The following is a 20,235-nucleotide window of genomic DNA, read 5'->3' on the forward strand; positions in this document are numbered from 1 at the left end:
AGATTTAGTTATATCTTCTTGATATAAATAAATATGATATATATTTTTAAGCGTTTTAGTTAATTTATTCATGGACATATTGGAAATTCTTTTTGATAATGAGTGGACCAAAAGAGATTACTATTGTGGAAAAATTTGTTATTACTTATCATAATAATTCGTCTGAACAGTAAAACACATTTTATTTATTGTAAATGCAATGGCCATGTTTCCTATATTTTAAGTATAAATTTTTGTAATCACAAACTACATACACGTTTTATACGTTACTCGTTCCCAACTGGAGTGTTTGACCATCCTAACAGATTTACCATATTATTTTTTAGTTCTAAGCTAAGTTTTTAAATTAAAAGGATTCTTAAAGAAATTATTTTTTTAATTTGCAATATCTATATAGTAGTAAAAAGTAGTTTAAATTAGCTTACGCAACACTACTTTGCAATGCTGAATAGCAATATTGGATTTAGCTGCATGTATGAATATTGTCGGTAGTTTGATGGGTCGATATCCTTGTAGCATGGTTTAAACTAAATGCAATAATGTAAATAAAAGTAATTAACAAATAACTGCGATATGTTATATACTTTTATATTTAAAAAGTACTAACACCTACGTGTATGTATATAAGATTTTTATATTGTTCGAAATATATTCCGTTTGAAATTATTTCTAATCGATAATAACTTGTTTGGCCCAAATAAAAATTCAACTCAAATTCCTTAATTTTTAATAGTTGTTCATTATTAACCAAATAACGTTTATTTGTTTTTTAAAGTTAAATTATCAATTTCCACATCGTTCATAATCGACTATAATTCACTAGATGTGAAGACGAATAGTAATTCGCGTATATGCAAATGTTTCTTTTCAAATCGCTGCTTGGCCACCAACGCCACCAACTTTCATTAGATGAGTGTTGTTTATTATTTGCTTGGCTGTTGTTGTTAGCGTTGCTGCCATTATAGTAGTTTTATGCAAACATACGTAGTTCTTCCCGATGTTCTACTCGTATCGGTTTTGGTGGAGCTGGTTCCTCCCACTTTTCCAATTCGGCATCATAATATTGCGCAGCACGATATGGTCGCAATTCCCATGGTACTTGCTCTTCCATGGAGGTCAATTGTACATCCAAACGACATCGGTAATACATTCGCGATCGATACGTTCCATATGCAGTCCACCAATAGGTTGTCCAGGACAGTTAAGCTAAGTGAACTTGGCTTTCAATAAGAAGGTAGGATCGCAACGCATGTCTTAACGACGGTATCCCCACTGTTTAGGATTGCACTAAACATTCAAATTAACCCGTATGACGGATATGTCTGCACTGTAATAAAACCACTATTGAACTTTAATATAAATTTATTTCACCTGTATTTGGTACTCTCCAAGTACCATCCAATTCATTTGACTGACAACTTAGACCAATTCTATGCTTAACTCAAGCTTATGTAGAAAAATAATATGTAAGCGAACTGGTGAAAATAACAATTGTGTTATTGCATACGGAACCATGGTCTGACCAAAAGAACAGTATAATCGTGTGCCAAGCTAAAACGCATCACCTGACAATCGTGCGTCTAGTTGTTTTTGTATACTGCACAATGGTCTGACCCAAACAACGGTAGAAATGCCTTAAAGAAAATGTGTCACCTGATCATGGTGATGCCAGATAGGGCATCGTGTACCTGCATAATGGTGATGCCAAATTGCACAGTATAAATCATATAAATTTAGTGAGCTCGTTATTAATCGTTAACATTCCTGCCCGCTGAACCGTCAGGGTTCAGGAATTCTTGATTTGGATCAATAAGACGGCAAATCTTTTGCACTGGACGTTGACAATGGTGCTTAACAAAAAGTCCTTGAGGTGTACGTTTCTCACTGTTGTATTCAACAGTAACTATTCGTACCAATCCGTCGCTGCCAGGGTGAACTTCAGTGATGCGACCCATGCGCCAATGCGTGGGTGGTAGATTCTCTTTCTGAATCAGTACTACATCTCCTGGCTGGAGATTCTCACGTCGACCTTCCCTTTTGCGACTCCCCTGTAAGCTGGATAAATATTCACGTTTCCACCGCTTCCAAAAGTGCTCGAACAATTTCTGTAATTGTTGAGAATATATAAGACGATTTTGTGGAATATCATCAATAGGTGGTTCTGGTCGCGAATTGAGCGGTCGACCAATGAGGAAGTCGCCAGGTGTGAGTGCGTAGCTACCATTGGGGTCATCTTGAAGAGGAACCAGTGGCCTGGAATTCAAACAAGCCTCAATCCGAACAAGTAGTGTACTCAGTTGATTGAAGCGTAAGATTTGGCGACCAATTGTGCGATAGAGATGTTTTTTGCTGAACGCACAGCTGCCTCCCAAAGACCTCCATGATGGGGTGCGGCTGGAGTGATGAATTTCCACTGCGTGCCGGAAGCTGCAATATGCTGAGTTGCATATATATTTCTCCAACTTTGAAGGTCTTGATATAGAACTCGACTAGCACCTACAAATTGCGTTCCGTTGTCGCTATAAAGGATCGAACATATTCCACGGCGGCTTATGAAGCGATCAAACACTTCGAAAAATGCCTGAGTCGACAAATTTTCCGCAAGTTCGATATGTACGGCCTTTGTAGCCATACAAATGAAAATCGCTCCGTAAGTTTTACTCATTGTAGTGGCTCGCTTTCCTCCATGATGAACGTTGAATGGCCCGCAATAGTCTAACCCGGTATGGGTAAAGGGTGGGGCAATCATAACTCGGGATTTTGGAAGTCATGACATCTGTTGCTGCTGAGTTACTCGGGAGTGTCGACGGCATGTGACGCACTTATGAAGATATGACTTTACAATCCGACGTGCATGCATAATCCAAATGCGTAAGTACTGCAGCATTTCCTGCATCCCACCATGGAGACAGCACCTATGAGCATCACTTACGAGAAGTTTTGCCAATGGACAGGTATTGGCAAGAATGATTGGATGTTTTTGCTCATACGGTAATTCCGAATTTGTTAACCGACCACCAACACGCAGTATGCCTTCTTCGTCCAAAATCGGGTTCAGTGGAAACAGGTTACTTGACAAAGCGACGCTGGAACGAGATTTAAGTGCTCTATTTTCAGAATGATACATTTTACCTTGGCTTTGACGAATGTGTGTGATTAGTGCCCATTCTTTCTCTTCAGCAGTAATCAACTCCTGTAATCTCTGACTTCTGAACGTCGGCATTATCATTATCATCATTAACCGCATGAATAAGAGGAGGTCCCTTCCACCAAAGTTCGTTCCCCATGAGTGCTATCGGTGTAATTCATAGTTGTTCATAGTTGTAACCAATAGCAGAGCTGCCGAAAGCTCGAGGCGGGGGATAGTCATTTCCTTCAATGGAGTAACTCTTGTTTTTGCGACAATCAGAGAAATATGGGATCCTCCGTTAGCTATGGTGTTTCGTAGGTAAATAACTGCTGCGTAAGCTTTGGTACTTGCATCGCGGAACCCATGTAGTGTCGATACAGAATATTCTCTGATCCCCAGCCCTCGTGGTATTTTGATCCTTTCGAGAGTCTGTAGACTGTTCCGGTATTTCATCCAAGTCTCTCGAAGATTAGGTGGTAGATGTCGCCAACCATAGATTTTGAACAAACATCTTGGCCGTCACGACAACTGGTGCCAGCAGACCCAGTGGATCATACAACCTTGCAATATTACTCAAAACAATCCGTTTAGTAGGAATTGTGTCAAAGTTACATACCTTTACCTTGAAGAATAATGTATCAGTAATAGGATTCCAGTGAAGGCCCAATACCGTTGTGCTGGAATCGCTAAAATTTATCTGCGATGCTGACGCCTTAGAGCCACTGATTCCTTCCAGGGTCTGGACGCAGTTGGAGTTCCATTTATCCAACTCAAATTTACCTTGTTGAAGAATGGCATCAACGTCCCGTGCACGGTTGATGGCCAGTTCTGTCGTGTGGACACTTTCCAAATAATCATCAACATAAAAGCTACGAAGGATGCTGTCACGTGCGGCGGCTGCCCGGCTGACGTCAGCGATCACTTTCGAATTATCGTATGCACACTGTCTCAATGACCTGATAGCATTAAAACGACTGCTTGCCATACCGTATGTCACTGTCTTAAGTTGATAGGTACGCATGAGTTCATTAGGGCACTCCCTCCAAAGGATCTGTTGGCATTTTCGATGCCTAGAATCCACCATTACCTGTCGGAACATCTTTTTGATATCGGCTGTGAGAGCTACCGAATACCGCCGAAATCGATGAAGTATGCCAACCAGGTTATCCTGTAGCTGTGGTCCACTTATTTGCGTATCGTTAAGAGATACGCCGTTCGTTGTTTTAGATGAGGCGTTAAACACTACTCTGAATTTAGTCAAAACAGCTTGGTGAGGGATGTAATAACAGCTTCCTATGTCAACTGGAGGAGCATCGATTGCCTCCATATGTCCCAAATTAATGTATTCCCTCATGAATTCCACGTATTTCTCCCTCAGTACATAGTCGTTTGCCAATGTCCGCTCTAGTGTCAAAAATTGCCGAAGTGCCGCCGAATGTGAATTTCCAAGTGGAGAGGCATCAGATCGAAATGGTATCTGTACTATATATTGACCACTCGGATGTCGCGTAACCATGCTTGAGAAAATCTCTTCACATTCGTCCACCTCCGCCTTGATGTTATCAGGAGGCTCCTCTACTTCCCAAAATTTCCTTAGAAGTTTATCGGTGGTAGAATCAACGGAAACGTCAATGAGTGATGAAAAAAGGGTTGACATCGACTCGTTCGATGCTACTGGACCTAGCACTACCCATCCCAGACGGGTGTGTAATGCACATGGTTCGTTATGAGAACCGAGAACAACGTCGTTTAATACAAGAGCAGGCCAAATATCTGCGCCAATCAGTAGTTCTACGGGACCTGGTATACCTAATGCCGGATCAGCTAAACAAAGATCCCTTAAATAATGGCTGGTCCTGATGTCTATATTAGTAGAAGGAGTCATAGACGTGATTGAATCAATGATGTACGCATCGAAGCTAATCTGGAACTTCTCGTCCACCTGAGACTGAATACTAACTCTGACAACACCTTTGGTACGGGTTGAAAGGCTTTGATCAATACCCTCGACTTGAAACTCCCAGGGACTTCTAGAAAGATTCAAAATAGTTACTAATGATTCGCAAACGAAGCTCATCTGGGAACCAATATCGCAAAGTGCTCGACATTCCTTTAAGTAACCCTTACAGTCAGCAAGAAGCACGTTTGCCGTTGCTAAGAGAATAGTCCGGTCACTCTGTAAGGGAAATGACGGGACGTCGCTCCATGGTCATTGTTGTCGTAGCTTCAACGCTCCTCTGCTGGGGCCGTCTACATAGAAGAGTATTGTGCTTCTGTTGGCAGTTGAGACATAAACCAAATGAACAGTCGCGATTACGATGGCCGGCCTTGAGGCAATTGAAACATAGTCATGCCTGCTTCACCAAGTCCCAGCGTCCGTCAAGTTGAAGGTTACGAAACTTTTGACATTTCGTAATGCGATGAAACTCATTACAAGATGGGAAATTCGTTGCCTTGTCAGATGCCACCAACGGATTAAGAATTTTTCCCGAGTTCATTGTCAGATGCGCCTTCACGACACGACTCGATGTCCGTCCGCTTGAAATATGTGGAGCAATTGGCGACGATGTCGGCGGGTTAGCTGCACGCCGTTCCACGAACATTATCACATCTTCCATTTTCGGAATTGCATTGGATTTTAGGCTCATTCTCCACTCGGTTCGAGTAACAATCGGTAGCTTCGGTAGTAGCAGAGGTACGGCTATAGCATCCCACTGTTTTACTGGCACATTCATCAATTCAAGCGCTCTGAAGGAGTTACGTACACTATCCACAAAATTAAGTAGAGTAGCTCGAGATTCTGATGGGTGGGTTGGTAAGTCTAGAAGATGCTAAACATGAAGTTCCGAAAGAGTACGGGGATTGTCGTAACGTTTTTTCAGTTCAGCCCAGACTTCTTCATACCCACCTGTGTACAAGCCCCCGACTAATGGAACATTTTCCGCCTTCACATATTGTCTAAATTTTCCCAGTTTATAGGTGAACTGCAAGTCGTTCCTGTTGTGAACCAGCGTCTCAAACATATCCTTAAACGCTAACCAATTGGATGGGCTCTCCGTCAAAGCTTGGAATGGAGACGGGATCCAAACGCATGTCTGGTGCATGGCTGCATTCCTGGTTGGGAAGTTCACCAAACGCTGACATTTTACGTTTTAATTTGATGCAAATGTTGTTGAAAATCTCCTCCGTTGAAGCGAGCAAATCATCATGCTCTGCCATCTCGCCTCCATGTGCGCTGGACACAAGGGCAAAATGGTTGTCCATAAAACGAGAGAAATGTTGTCTGGCACTACCCAAGAGCTGTTCACTTTCAACACAGTCTGGATGGTAGTTCTCTACTTGAACTTGCGTCCAGATGCGCAGAATAGATGTGAGTGCTGATGTACGCAAGTTTAATGCTGACATATTATCCGCAATTTAAACGATACACTCATTCCTCACAGGAGGCACCAAAAATGTTTAGGATTGCACTAAACACTCAAATTAACCCGTATGACGTATATGTCTGCACTGTAATAAAACCACGATTGAACTTTAATATAAATTTATTTCACCTGTATTTGGTACTCTCCAAGTACCATCCAATTCATTTGACTGACAACTGAGACCAATTCTATGCTTAACTCAAGCTTATGTAGAAAAATAATATGTAAGCGAACTGGTGAAAATAACAATTGTGTTATTGCATACGGAACCATGGTCTGACCAAAAGAACAGTTTAATCGTATGATGTGCCAAGCTAAAACGCATCACCTGACAATCGTGCGTCTAGTTGTTTTTGTATACTGCACAATGGTCTGACCCAAACAACGGTAGAAATGCCTTAACGAAAATGTGTCACCTGATCATGGTGATGCCAGATAGGGCATCGTGTACCTAGATAATGTTGATGCCAAATTGCACAGTATAAATCACGTAAATTTAGTGATCTCGTTATTAATCGTTAACACCCACCATTTTTCATCTTTGCGCATAACACGATGGAACCAGTCAATTATTTCGCACAACTGGTAACGCTTTGGTCTGCAAGGTGGGTGTTGAGTGTTTAGATATATATTAGAAAGTATGTAAATTCAATTTTGCTCGAAACCTACCCAACAGCTTGATAAACCTGACCAGCAGTATCGGGATCCTTAGCGCAATTGACAATAGCTTGTGCAACATCCGAATGTGCTCACCGTAGTATTTACTCCTCAAAAAGTTGCTTCCACCCTCAAGCACAAAGCTCATTGGTTTGGGACTAGCGTTTAAAGCAGACAAATAATCAAACGTTATACACCAGCTTCTTTGTTAATAACTACCTTTGAGCACTTCACAGCATCGCGTATAGCTTTTTCATCTCTTAAATCATAAAATTGGATCAGCACCTGACCCATTACGCAGCGATATTAACGAGGCCATGTTTAGTTATTTCGTACTTTTATTGGAATAAAATCCCAGCCGATCTGTTATTTATCGTCCCAAGGGAAATTTGCAAACACTTCTTCCAGATTCAAATAACTAAATAAACCATCGTAAGAGATTGTACCATGAAATAAAATCAAACAAATTTTCTTGCAAAACCTCCGTTACGATGGCAAAAATATTAATGTGGCTGTGAATGAGCATAATCTGGACCCCATTATTCGGCATGGTTGCTTATTTGTTCGACAGCGAACATTTGTTAAAATTGAAGTAAGAAATTCATTTCACAACCAATGAATTCTCGCTGTGAAATGTTAAAATTTATAACAGTTCTCTCACTTACTCAAACAAAGAATATGAAGAGAAATAAATATATGTATTTTCGGCATATGATGACGTGTATGTATGCACAAGCAGACAATATTGAAGGCAAATAAGTTGAAGGATAAAAAGTTCATTGTTAACAGCGAAAAATGTGTACAAATGCAGCTCTCTCACATACTGAAGAATACGAAGAGACATAAATATAAGTATGTATGCAAGCTCATGATGATACTCCCAACAACAGCATTGTGGTAGAAAGAAAGGAATGACCCAATACGTATATATATGAGCGCATTTAAGTTCATTTGGCACATCTTCATTTTGTAATAGTCGAAACTAATATAATTTATTTGAAACTAGCTGACCCCGCAGCCGTTGTCCTGTGTGAAATTATGTGTTTTGAAAGTTGAAATTATATTGTGTCGAAAATTATTTATTTTCCATTTTTCTAAATTTTTTTAATGTAGCGCAGCTTAATAAACATAATTTTTTGATTTCTGTTCTGGTGCGTAAAGATACAGAGAAGATGGATTTCCAACTCGTCAACACGCCACATATATCTGGCCGTGTGAAAAAGTTAGCATTTCCCGGTATTTTTGGCAGCTAAAATTGCGCGTGCACTCCAGCAATTGAAGTTACGATAATTTGGCCAATGTTTGGATAAATATTCGTGATGAGTTCATCTTCTGTTGAAGTGAATTGACAAAAGGGAGGTGAAATTGGTATCAAACCACTGGAAGTATCAACCGAAATTTGCCCATTTCCAATTCTTAGCGAATACAATGTAAAATGTCATCGGAAATGTCATTTTTTTGTATCCCATAATTAACGCGAATTTAAAGGCTGATATGTCGAATTGATCTTCGCGAAAAGTATGCGAACTTCAGTGGCATGCGAAGTACTATCGCATTGTCCTTCGTCTGTTTCCAGTGATTATCATGTTCCAGCAAATGCTACTGCTGGCATGCTTCTCAAAATGTTGCACACACTGTACCATTCACAATACGCGATGACTTAAATGAAGCTGAACCGCGAGACGCAAAACAGTCGGAAAACTTTCGTGAATTGCAAAAGTAAATATCCTACAAAGCGCTTTATTGCAGTTCACATATCGACCCATTTGATACTGCTGATCTCATATCGTTCAAGGCCAATAACCGCTATGTTGCTTTCTTTGGTGACGTACTTGCAAACGTATTTGATCGATTTCACCAATCTATAATATTCAACATTGACATGAGTTTTGAATGTGAATTAGACGAAAGTGGCGAATATGGTACGATCCATATGTTTTCAAATTCGATGTGTTGTTAACGTCGATATTCACGCCTCTCAATGCTAAATGTTCTGCCATTGTCGTCTGGTGAGCGACGCCGATACAGTGAATATCCATCATTTCCCATTTCCGTTTCCGAAAGAAAAGCACATGAGTAGTGTTTCGTGCATTTATTGTCAAGCATACAAACCAAAGTGGGATTGTAAGGTTTGCAAGGTCCATGAACCATATTGGTTTTCACCACTTCGCATAATTCTGGATCTATCTCTGGTGTAAGCACCACCCGCATCCAAAGAAGAATGTGTGCGTGCGGCAAACCTCTTTTCTGCTACTCAACAGAATACATTCAGCATCTAACAGCACCAGCTAGCTGATTGACTGCGATCCATAATTCCGCACGTATGTCATCGCATTTTAGGAGTACTTCTTGCCTTTTCTTGGGCTGCCATACGTTGATGGCAAAAAGAACGCTGACCAATATTAGCGCGACCTCTTCGTGGCTTCGTAACAAATTTCAATATGTAATTAATCACATTGTGTGAAACACACATAAAGTTTTCACTGAATAATTTTAAATAATTTTTCCTTTGGATAGCCGGAATAAAAAAGCAAGCGACCGCAATTGAACAATTCAAATAATTTACAAATCAAAATATTGAAAAACAAAAGAAACAAAAATTGAAAAAATGTGTATGCAAAATGTTACTTTTTGGAATTGTCCAATTTTCCGACTTCTCCTCATGAAAAGTATAAGGTATTTTGTTTCTAAACCTTTCCCGATCCACAACAAACAACCTTTAAAAATTTCATTAAGATTGGTTCAACCGTTCTTTTAGTGTTACTAACAAACAAATATTCATATTTATTGTAACGTTTGTATGGGGAAAAGAAAAGGGCTGTTTTTAGGGGTTTTCCGGAAACCATTCGAATTTTTCTCGCCGTAAAAACCATCTTTGAACTTCAACGCACATTTTAGAAAAAGAATTGGCCAAATTGGTCCAGACGTTATTGAGTTATGAGCGTACATACATTTTGACGATTCATTTTTAGTTATATAGACTTAATAAAATTTACATGAAAACAGATTACCACAATTTTTTTTTTTTAATTGAATGACGTTGACATTTAAATTGAATTACGTTTACATTTGTTACGCGCGTTTTTTAAAATATGCAAAATGAAATGTATGTATATTTTTCATTCTTTCTGAGAGATTTTCTTAATATTTTTTTCCATAAAAACCTTGTACTGAGTATTAGAAAACAACAAAAAAAAATCAACCAAATCGGTTCAGCCATTCACGCGTGATGCCGTGACAACGCATGCGTTGTCGTGCGTGAAATTATGTGTTTGGAAATGAAAAAAAGTTGAATTTACGTTGTGTTAAAAATCATTATTTTTTTTAAATTTTTCTAAATTTTTTGATAAGCAACATTTTTTGGTTTCTATTTCGTTGCGTAAATCTACAGAAAAGATGGGTTTTCAACTCGGGAAAACGCCACGAAAAATTGGCGCGCACCCATGCAATCGTAGTTACGATAATTTGGCCAATGTTCGGATAAACATTCGTGATGAGTTCATCTTCCGTTGAAGTGAATTGACAAAAGGGAGGTGGAATTGATATCAAACCACTGGAATCGAAATTTGCCTATTTCCAATTCTTAATGAATGCGATGTAAAATGTCTTCGGCAATGTATTTTTGTTCGTGTTCCATAATTGACGCGGATTTGAAGACTGATATGTCGAAATGACCATCGCGAAAAGTGTGCGTAATGACTCAAATCAAACTGAACGACTTACATTTATTAATAGCAACCGAAGGTACTAGCAATCGTAGTTTTTCGGGTGGATTATGTAAATTCGTCCTAAGGAATTAATTGAGAACACACCTGAATGTCAATCTATTGGTTGGCCTTGCTTTCTGCGTACCTATTTCTTCGGAGATGCATTCCATGCATAATATCAAGGCATTTCCAAATAGAGTTTAGAGATAAATTTTGTTGTTGGAAGTGTTTCCGCTGGCTGTACTGTATTCTCTGGGTTGAAAAACACTCTTTAGCCATTCTCCAAAAGAACTGGGAAACGGACAATAGTCGGTAAAGTCGATTTCACCAAACTACAATATCAATAACTCATTGGCATGAGTTTTGAATGTGAATTAGACAATAGTGGCGAATATGGTACGATCCATATGTTGTCGACTTCGATATTCACTACTCTAAGTTGAATGGTAAATGTCCTGCCATTGTCGTCGGATGAGCTACGACGGTAGAGTGGATATCCATCATTTCCAGTTTGTGTTTCCGAAAAAAAAGGATAGTGTTTCGTGTATTTATTGCAAGTGGGATTGTGGAGTCCGCAAGGTCCATGCACCATATTGGTTTTTATTAGTTCGTAGAATAATGGATCTTCCTCTGCATGAGGAATTTCCGCAGAAATGATTTCATCAGTTTGATCTGGTGTAACCACCATCCACCATTCAAAGAAGAATGTGTGCGTGCGGCAAAGCACCATACTTGTATATACATACGTGGCTTCAAGATAAAGTCCATCAAACATCGTAGCTGTTATTTGAAAAGTCTTGCTGTATTGTCGTGATGATCGTTTGCTGATTGAAAACTAATTCTACACATATGTATGTCATCGCATCCTGGGAGTCTCATGTAGCTCAAGTGTCTTGGGCTGCCATACGTTGATGGCAAAAAGAACGCCGACCGATATTAGCGCGATATCTTCGTTGCTTCGTAACAAATTTCAATCTGTAATTGATCACTTCGTTTGAAACACACATAAAGTTTTCACTGAATAATTTTCAAAAATTTTTCTTTTAAATAGCCGGAATAAAAAAGCAAGCGACCAAAATTGAACGATTCAAATTATTTACAAATCAAAATATTGAAAAACAAAACAAAAAAGAATTGTATGAAAAGTCACTTTTTGGAAATTTGCAATTTTTCGACTTTTCCTTATGAAAAGTATATGGTTTTTTTTATATCTAACCCTTTCAACAACAACTTCTGATTTCATGAAGATTGGTTCCGCCGTTCTCGAGCGTTAGCGTTACTAACAAACAGACAATCATTTTTACTTACATATGTACATATGTACATATGTATGTATGTATATATCGGGTGATTTTTTAAGAGCTTGATAACTTTTTTTAAAAAAAAAAAAACGCATAAAATTTGCAAAATCTCATCGGTTCTTTATTTGAAACGTTAGATTGGTTCATGACATTTACTTTTTGAAGATAATTTCATTTAAATGTTGACCGCGGCTGCGTCTTAGGTGGTCCATTCGGAAAGTCCAATTTTGGGCAACTTTTTCGAGCATTTCGGCCGGAATAGCCCAAATTTCTTCGGAAATGTTGTCTTCCAAAGCTGGAATAGTTGCTGGCTTATTTCTGTAGACTTTAGACTTGACGTAGCCCCACAAAAAATAGTCTAAAGGCGTTAAATCGCATGATCTTGGTGGCCAACTGCCCATGCATCCCGAAAATGCACTGTTTGGTGTGGTTTGTACGCTGGTGGAATCATTGGACCGTATTTTTTCAAAGATGCTGTTGGACGCAACGTTACGGTGAATGGCGATCGCTATCGTTCGATGCTAACAAACTTTTTGTTGCCAAAAATGGAAGAACTGAACTTGGTTGACATGTGGTTTCAACAAGATGGCGCTACATGCCACACAGCTCGCGATTCTATGGCCATTTTGAGGGAAAACTTCGGAGAACAATTCATCTCAAGAAATGGACCCGTAAGTTGGCCACCAAGATCATGCGATTTAACGCCTTTAGACTATTTTTTGTGGGGCTACGTCAAGTCTAAAGTCTACAGAAATAAGCCAGCAACTAGTCCAGCTTTGGAAGACAACATTTCCGAAGAAATTCGGGCTATTCCGGCCGAAATGCTCGAAAAAGTTGCCCAAAATTGGACTTTCCGAATGGACCACCTAAGACGCAGCCGCGGTCAACATTTAAATGAAATTATCTTCAAAAAGTAAATGTCATGAACCAATCTAACGTTTCAAATAAAGAACCGATGAGATTTTGCAAATTTTATGCGTTTTTTTTTTTAAAAAGTTATCAAGCTCTTAAAAAATCACCCGATATATACATACATACATACGTATGTATTGTCATATGTAAGTAAAAATGATTGTCTGTTTGTTAGTAACGCTAACGCTCGAGAACGGCGGAACCAATCTTCATGAAATCAGAAGTTGTTCGCTATGGATCTGGAAAGGGTTAGATATAAAAAAAACCATATACTTTTCATAAGGAAAAGTCGAAAAATTGCAAATTTCCAAAAAGTGACTTTTCATACAATTCTTTTTTGTTTTGTTTTTCAATATTTTGATTTGTAAATAATTTGAATCGTTCACTTGCGGTCGCTTGCTTTTTTATTCCGGCTATCCAAAGGAAAAATTATTGAAAATTATTCAGTGGAAACTTTATGTGTGTTTCAGACGAAGTGATCAATTACTGATTGAAATTTGTTACGAAGCCACGAAGAGGTCGCGCTAATATTTGTCGGCGTTCTTTTTACCATCAACGTATGGCAGACCAAAGAAAGGCAAAAAGTACTCCCAAAATGCGATGACATACGTGCGGAATTATGGATCGCGGTCAATCAGTTAGCGATCGCAACGATATCACAGCACGACTTTTTAAACAATAGCTGCGATGTTTGACGCTCTTTATCTTGAAGCAACCTATGGTATATATGGTGCCGTTAGATGCTGAATGTATTCTGTTGCGTACGCACACATTCTTCTTTGGATGCGGATGGTGATTACACCAGATCAAATTGATGAAATCATTTCAGCGGAAATTCCTGATTCAGAGATAGATCCAGAATTATACGAAGTGCTGAAAACCAATATGGTTCATGGACTTTGGGAACATTACAATCCCACTTTGGTTTGTATGTCTGACAATAAATGCATGAAACACTACTCATGTGCTTTTCTTTCGGAAATGGGAAATTATGGATATTCACTGTATCGGCGTCGCTCACCAGACGACAATGGCAGAACATTTAGCATTGAGAGGCGTGAATATCGACGTTAACAACACATCGAATTTGAAAACATATGGATCGTACCATATTCGCCACTTTCGTCTAATTCACATTCAAAACTCATGTCAATGTTGAATATTATAGATTGGTGAAATCGATCAAACACGTTTGCAAGTACGTCACCAAAGAAAGCAACATAGCGGTTATTGGTCTTGAACAATATGAGATCAGCAATATCAAATGGGTCGATATTTGAACCGCAATAAAGCGCTTTGTGTATGCCAGCAGTTGCGTTTGCTGGAACATGCTAATCACTGGAAGCAGACGAAGGACAATGCAATAGTTACTTCGCATTCCACTGAAGTTCGCATAGTTTTCGCGAAGATCATTTCGACATATCAGCCTTCAAATTCGCGTTAATTATGGGATACGAAAAAATGACATTGCCGATGACATTTTGCATTGTATTCGCTAAGAATTATAAATGGGCAAATTTCGGTTGATACTTCCAGTGGTTTGATATCAATTTTACATCCCTTTTGAAAATTCACTTCAACGGAAGACGAACTCATCACGAATGTTTATCCGCACATTGGCAAAATTATCGTAACTGCGATTGCTTGAGTGCACGCGCAATTTTAGTTGCCAACAATACCGATGTTAATTACTTAAACTGGAAGATTCAAAGTCAAATTCCTGGAGGTTTGCGCTCATATAAATCGATCGATCGTCTTGACAAGAAAGACGAAACCGTAAATTATTCAGTGGAATTTCCAAATTCTTTGGAGAGCCTTGGTATGCCCCAGCATCATTTGCGTCTCAAAGTTGGATCTGTGATTATTATGTTTCACAATCTTCATGCACCGAAACTGTGTAATGGAACCCGACTGATTATGACGCAGTTATCGAATACAAGGGACAGCCATTTCGTTTCAAGCGTATTCAATTTCCAGGGAAAATTGGCCAGATATATGTGGCGTGTTGACGAGTTGGAAACCAATCTTCTTTGTATATTTACGCTCCAGAACAGAAATCAAAAAAATTATGTTTATTAAGCTGCGCTACATTAAAAAAATCTAGAAAAATCGAAAATAAATCATTTTCGACACAATATAATTTCAACTCTGTTTCATTTCAAAGCATATAATTCACGCAAGACAACGGCTGCGGGGTCAGCTAGTTTTTAAATAAATTAATATATCAAATAAATTTTATTTATTTCGACTATTACAAAGTTAAGATGTGCCAAATGAACTTCATTTCGTCAAAGAAGAATATTGTAGAATTGACAAATATTGTAAATCGACAACAGCTATGTTGCCACTTTTCTCACTTCTCTCTTAGAACAAACACCAGAAAGATTTTCAATTTATGATTTTTAGCTTTTGCCATCATGGCGAAAAGACACTTGTTGGCAAAGGCATGCTCGGGGAGATGTTACGGCGTCTGTTTTTATGAATTAAGCGAGGCCCCTTACGGAATTTGCGCCTGCGTTTATGAATGAAATCGTTTTTGTTGTCATATTTACTACATTTGGGCTTCGCCAATTTTTCTGCCATATTGACTTGCCATGCTTATGGTATTTGAGATGATTGTTGTTTTTGTACAACAATGTTTCAATTTTTTGTTGGTGACATATTTACATGTGTACGCATATGTATGTTTGTATGTTTGTGCATTATTTGTTCGGAAGTGTATACGAATATATGTACATATAAGTATACATACTATATATGAATGAATGAACATGCAGATCAATGCGCGCACATGTAATATATTGATAAGTGATAAAATCATGATTTGAATTTCTGAATGGAATGTCACATGCGAGTTATGTGTACACTATCATCCCAACCAGATACAACACAACAAAATATTGGAAATTGGACAAAATAAAAGATTAAAGAAAAACAAGTAAACATTACAAAAAAATAAGATAACAAGTAGAGAATAAAGTATAGTGCCACAGAAGTAACATCGTCGTCATTTTTATTCCTCCGCTCGAAGAACCAAAACTTGCGTATACATACATATGTACATCCATATGAGCAGATAATGAGATTAATATGTTAGACGATGTATTTATATATTGTTATGATAAATTCAATTTCTATTAGTAAGAACCATTATTCAAAAATACTTATTGGTATATTAGAGTATATTATGTAAAAATCAAATAAAATTATTAAATATGCAAGTCCAAATTGACTGCAAATATTACCATGCAAGTTAATGGTTGCCACCGGATGATTAACAACACACTGGTTTGAATGGTGAAGTCGAACTCGAATTTCTTTATTAAAAACATTTCTTTTATACAGCATTTTTCTTATATACTATAAACTTACATATGTACGAATTCTTTCATACTAGTACTTATTTCTATATACTAACGTAAGCAATAATTATAGCCAAACAGTAAACCTCAGTTTGGTCGAAAAACGGCTTGCATTGCGTCGGCACGGCTTCCGTTCAGGTTTAGTGCCGACGAAATGTGCTGTTGTTGCAAATTTTGGAAATTGAGCAATGATATTGTATATTTTCAGAATATATCTGAATTGAGTAATATCCGTATATTTTGCTAGCTACGACAACTTTGCTGTTGTACATTTAGCTGTGATAACTCCCCCCTTCTTAAGCATCAGCGTCTCGCTGATTAAGAATTATTGGCTACTGAAAGCTGTGGGTAATCTATTATTGGTGGGATAAGAAATGAATTTCTGGTTTTTGGTTTGAGTATGATATATAAAACTAATGATAGTGTTACTGCAACAAGAATTGCTAAGAAGCTTGAGCTAATTGAAATAATGTTTTTTGATGTTATTCGTTCTAGTTCATTTACATTATTTAAATGTAGTTTATGTAAATAGTTTAAGTCTAATTTAATTTCATTTTCCGTTAGGTAGAACTTGTTTGCCAGTTTGTGTAACTAACGTTATTCAAAGTTATAGTTTCGTTAAAGAAGTTTATGAGAAAAGTACCATTTAGTTTAAAAGATGTATTATTATAAGTAATATTTCCAATAAAATTTGAAAGAAATATTGTTCCTTCACTAATTAATTCAATTATAGCTTGGTTTACATATTGGTAATCACAAAGCGCTTTTTCTCCGCTAAGGATGAAATACAATGGGTTTTGTTCAGTTTTTTAAGTTGGTTTCTCTTGCATATAGTAGTATCATCTACTTCTATGCAATTTCCAAGTATGCCATATTTGTCGTTTTGGGATATGAAAAGATTGGTAAATTTTAAATATACTCGTTTAAGGTGTTTTACAGTCGAACGTATGATAATGTTATTGTAAAGGGAATCTTCGGTTTTTGGAAGTGAAATTATATATAAAAGAAGTGAGTCTTTAATAATCATAGAAGGTTCTACATATTGAGTGCTTGCAGCTCATTTTTAAAAGGTAATGTCTCATTTTGAGAGAGAATATTTGCGATATCTTCTTTATTTAGAATTTGTGAATGAACGATACCTTGTTTTGCTAATTGCGTTGATATTATATTTTTTTCAATTTCGTCTTTTACGATACCTAACCTATTATATAATGTTTGTGGGAATAATTCCTTATTATTCTTACTTATTTCATCCACAATCATGTTATAACTATCTAATATTTGATTATTTGTCTTGATTAGGTATTGGTTTGTGGTGTACTGTACGTTACTGTTTTCAGTCAGTTCATGCGTTGTGGAAAGTATTTGGTCGCAGTCAGTGGCATCGGGATTTCCTGCTAACCATTTCCAAGCAGATCCTATCCAATTGATTGATCTCTCTTGAATAGTTGCATTTTTTATACGCAGTTGGCTTAATAAGCTATCTATCTCGGAAAGTTGATGATTTAATTGTGGAAATAAAATATTTGTTTTACTAATTTCGTGGTATATAGTAAGTCTGACGTCGTTGGTAATTTTTTCGTAGTCGTCCAAGTCGATGGTGTGGATAATTTTATACGTCCCTTTTGTAATCTTTCCTAGTCCTTGTTTGATCGTCACAAGTGGGCTGTCATATTCGTAGGTGTCCACTGTTGCAGTTGTCCAGTAAGGTAAGAGTCTAAAGAGTAAATGTCAGTTAGTTTTTTAAAAGTGATTTATGAATCTGTTATCTTTAGTAGTTATTGTGACGGTATTGTCTTTAGCGACAGTTTCTTTTTTAAAAATGGGTTTCGTTTTCCCTTTAATTTGTTTGTTCTTTTTAAATACAGTATCACCAGGTTCGTAATTCCTTACTTTTGACCTATTTTTATTGTGTTAATTTAGTGTATTTTTTTGGTTTCTGGCTATTTCATTTCGAAGGTCAGAATTAACTATTTCCCTAAAGTTTGTTAAATCTTGGTAGTTGATTCTCTGTGTTCTTCCAAAGAAAATATCAGCTGGTTTTCTTTTCCTAACTGAATGTATCGTGTTATTATATCTGTCAACGGCAATATTGACAATTTCTTTAATAGAGCAATCAGGATATTCCACTTGGAGACATCTGATTATTTCAATAATAGTGGAATGCACACATTCTTTCGCACCATTGACTTCGCTTTTCTGAGGTAGTGCTAGATAGATTTCAATTCCTAACCCTTCTAAATAGTTCAGAGTTATTGGGCTTACAAAGCTGCCTTCATTGTCCATGACCAAAGTCTTTGGTACAGTGAAATAGTGTAGAAGCTTTATCAATTTATCTCTGATATGCAGTACTGATTTATTTTTATCCTGAAAAATTTTACAAATTTAGTGAATTTGTCAACGCACGAAATATATTTTTCGCCGGACATTTCTATAATGTCGATATGCAGTATTTCTGTTGGATACGAAGGTATGGGTGTTGCCTGTAACTTGGGTTTTTGTGGATGCCGATCGTACTTATTACATCCGCAAATTTCACATGATTTAGTATATTTTTTAATAAGTTTAGTCATTTGTGAAAAATAGTATTTTTCCCATATCTGGTCTTTATTTTCTTTACCATTACGATGGGCTCTTTTGTGTTCTTGTTCTATTATTTTAAAATTGACATCTTCGTCTACGATATCGGTAACTACTTTCTGTGTTATCCTGAAACGAAATTGTGAGAAATTTTCTTGATATATTTGCTGTAGTAATGAAATGTGTTTCTCTTGGATTTTAATTCCATTGATTATGTTTGGGTTTAGAACGCTTTTCAAGATTTTACTTAGGTTTTCTTTATCGTAAACTTCACATTTAATGAGGTGTTTGTGGAAGCTTGGATGAGGTTCATCGTGTGTAATTTCCTCCTTTCCTTCGGTAAATATAACTTGATTTTTAAATACGTTAATTGGAGCTTCACAGTGAGGAATGAGCTTTGAGCTATCCTCTTCTGCGCTATGTTGTGTACGAGTATTTTCATCTGTGGATGTTAACGTATTAACTTCTATTGGCAGCCGTGATAACGCCTCGGCGACTACGTTTCTTTTTCCTGGTTTGTAAATTAGTTTATAATTATATTCTCTATCCTTGCTTTCCACCTTTTTAACTTGGCATTGTTATTACTGTTGCTTAGTGCAAACGTCAGTGGCTGGTGATCAGTAAGAATTTTTATTTCTTTAGCTCCATACAGGTAAGTCCTTAATTTGTCGAGGGACCATACTATGGCGAGCATTTCTTTCTCTATTGTCGAGTAATTCTCTTCGGTTTTGTTGAGTGATCTAGAGATGTAAGTTATGGGTCTGTCTTGACCGATTATCCCTTGTGAAAGGACTGCTCCGATTGCAGTATTGGAAGCATCTGTCGTCAGAATAAAGGGTTTGTTGAAGTCTGGGAAAACCAGAATTTCAGAAGATGTAAGCAAATATTTTATGTTATTAAATGATTTCAAGCCTTGCTCTGTTAGTGAAATTTGTATCCGTTTGGATTGACTTGCTTTTATTTGAGCAATTTCACCTCTAGTTAAATTGGTAAGTGGCTCGACAATTTTCGCAAAGTCTTTTATAAATCTCCTATAATACGATGCTAAACCCAGGAAACCTTTTAATTCCTTAAGTTTAGCAGGTGCGGGAATTTTTTTAATAGCGGATATTTTGTCAGGATCTGGCAAAATACCTTCGCCGGTAACGATATGACCTAGAA

General features: G+C 37.4%; 1 pseudogene; it reads right to left on the minus strand.

The window, feature by feature from the left end:
- Window positions 1-937: 937 nt before the first annotated feature.
- On the minus strand, window positions 938-7,517 carry LOC120772357 (annotated as a pseudogene).
- Between the last annotated feature and the right edge of the window lie 12,718 nt (window positions 7,518-20,235).

Source organism: Bactrocera tryoni, chromosome 3 (genome assembly GCF_016617805.1).
Source record: "Bactrocera tryoni isolate S06 chromosome 3, CSIRO_BtryS06_freeze2, whole genome shotgun sequence".
Lineage (NCBI taxonomy): Eukaryota > Metazoa > Arthropoda > Insecta > Diptera > Tephritidae > Bactrocera > Bactrocera tryoni.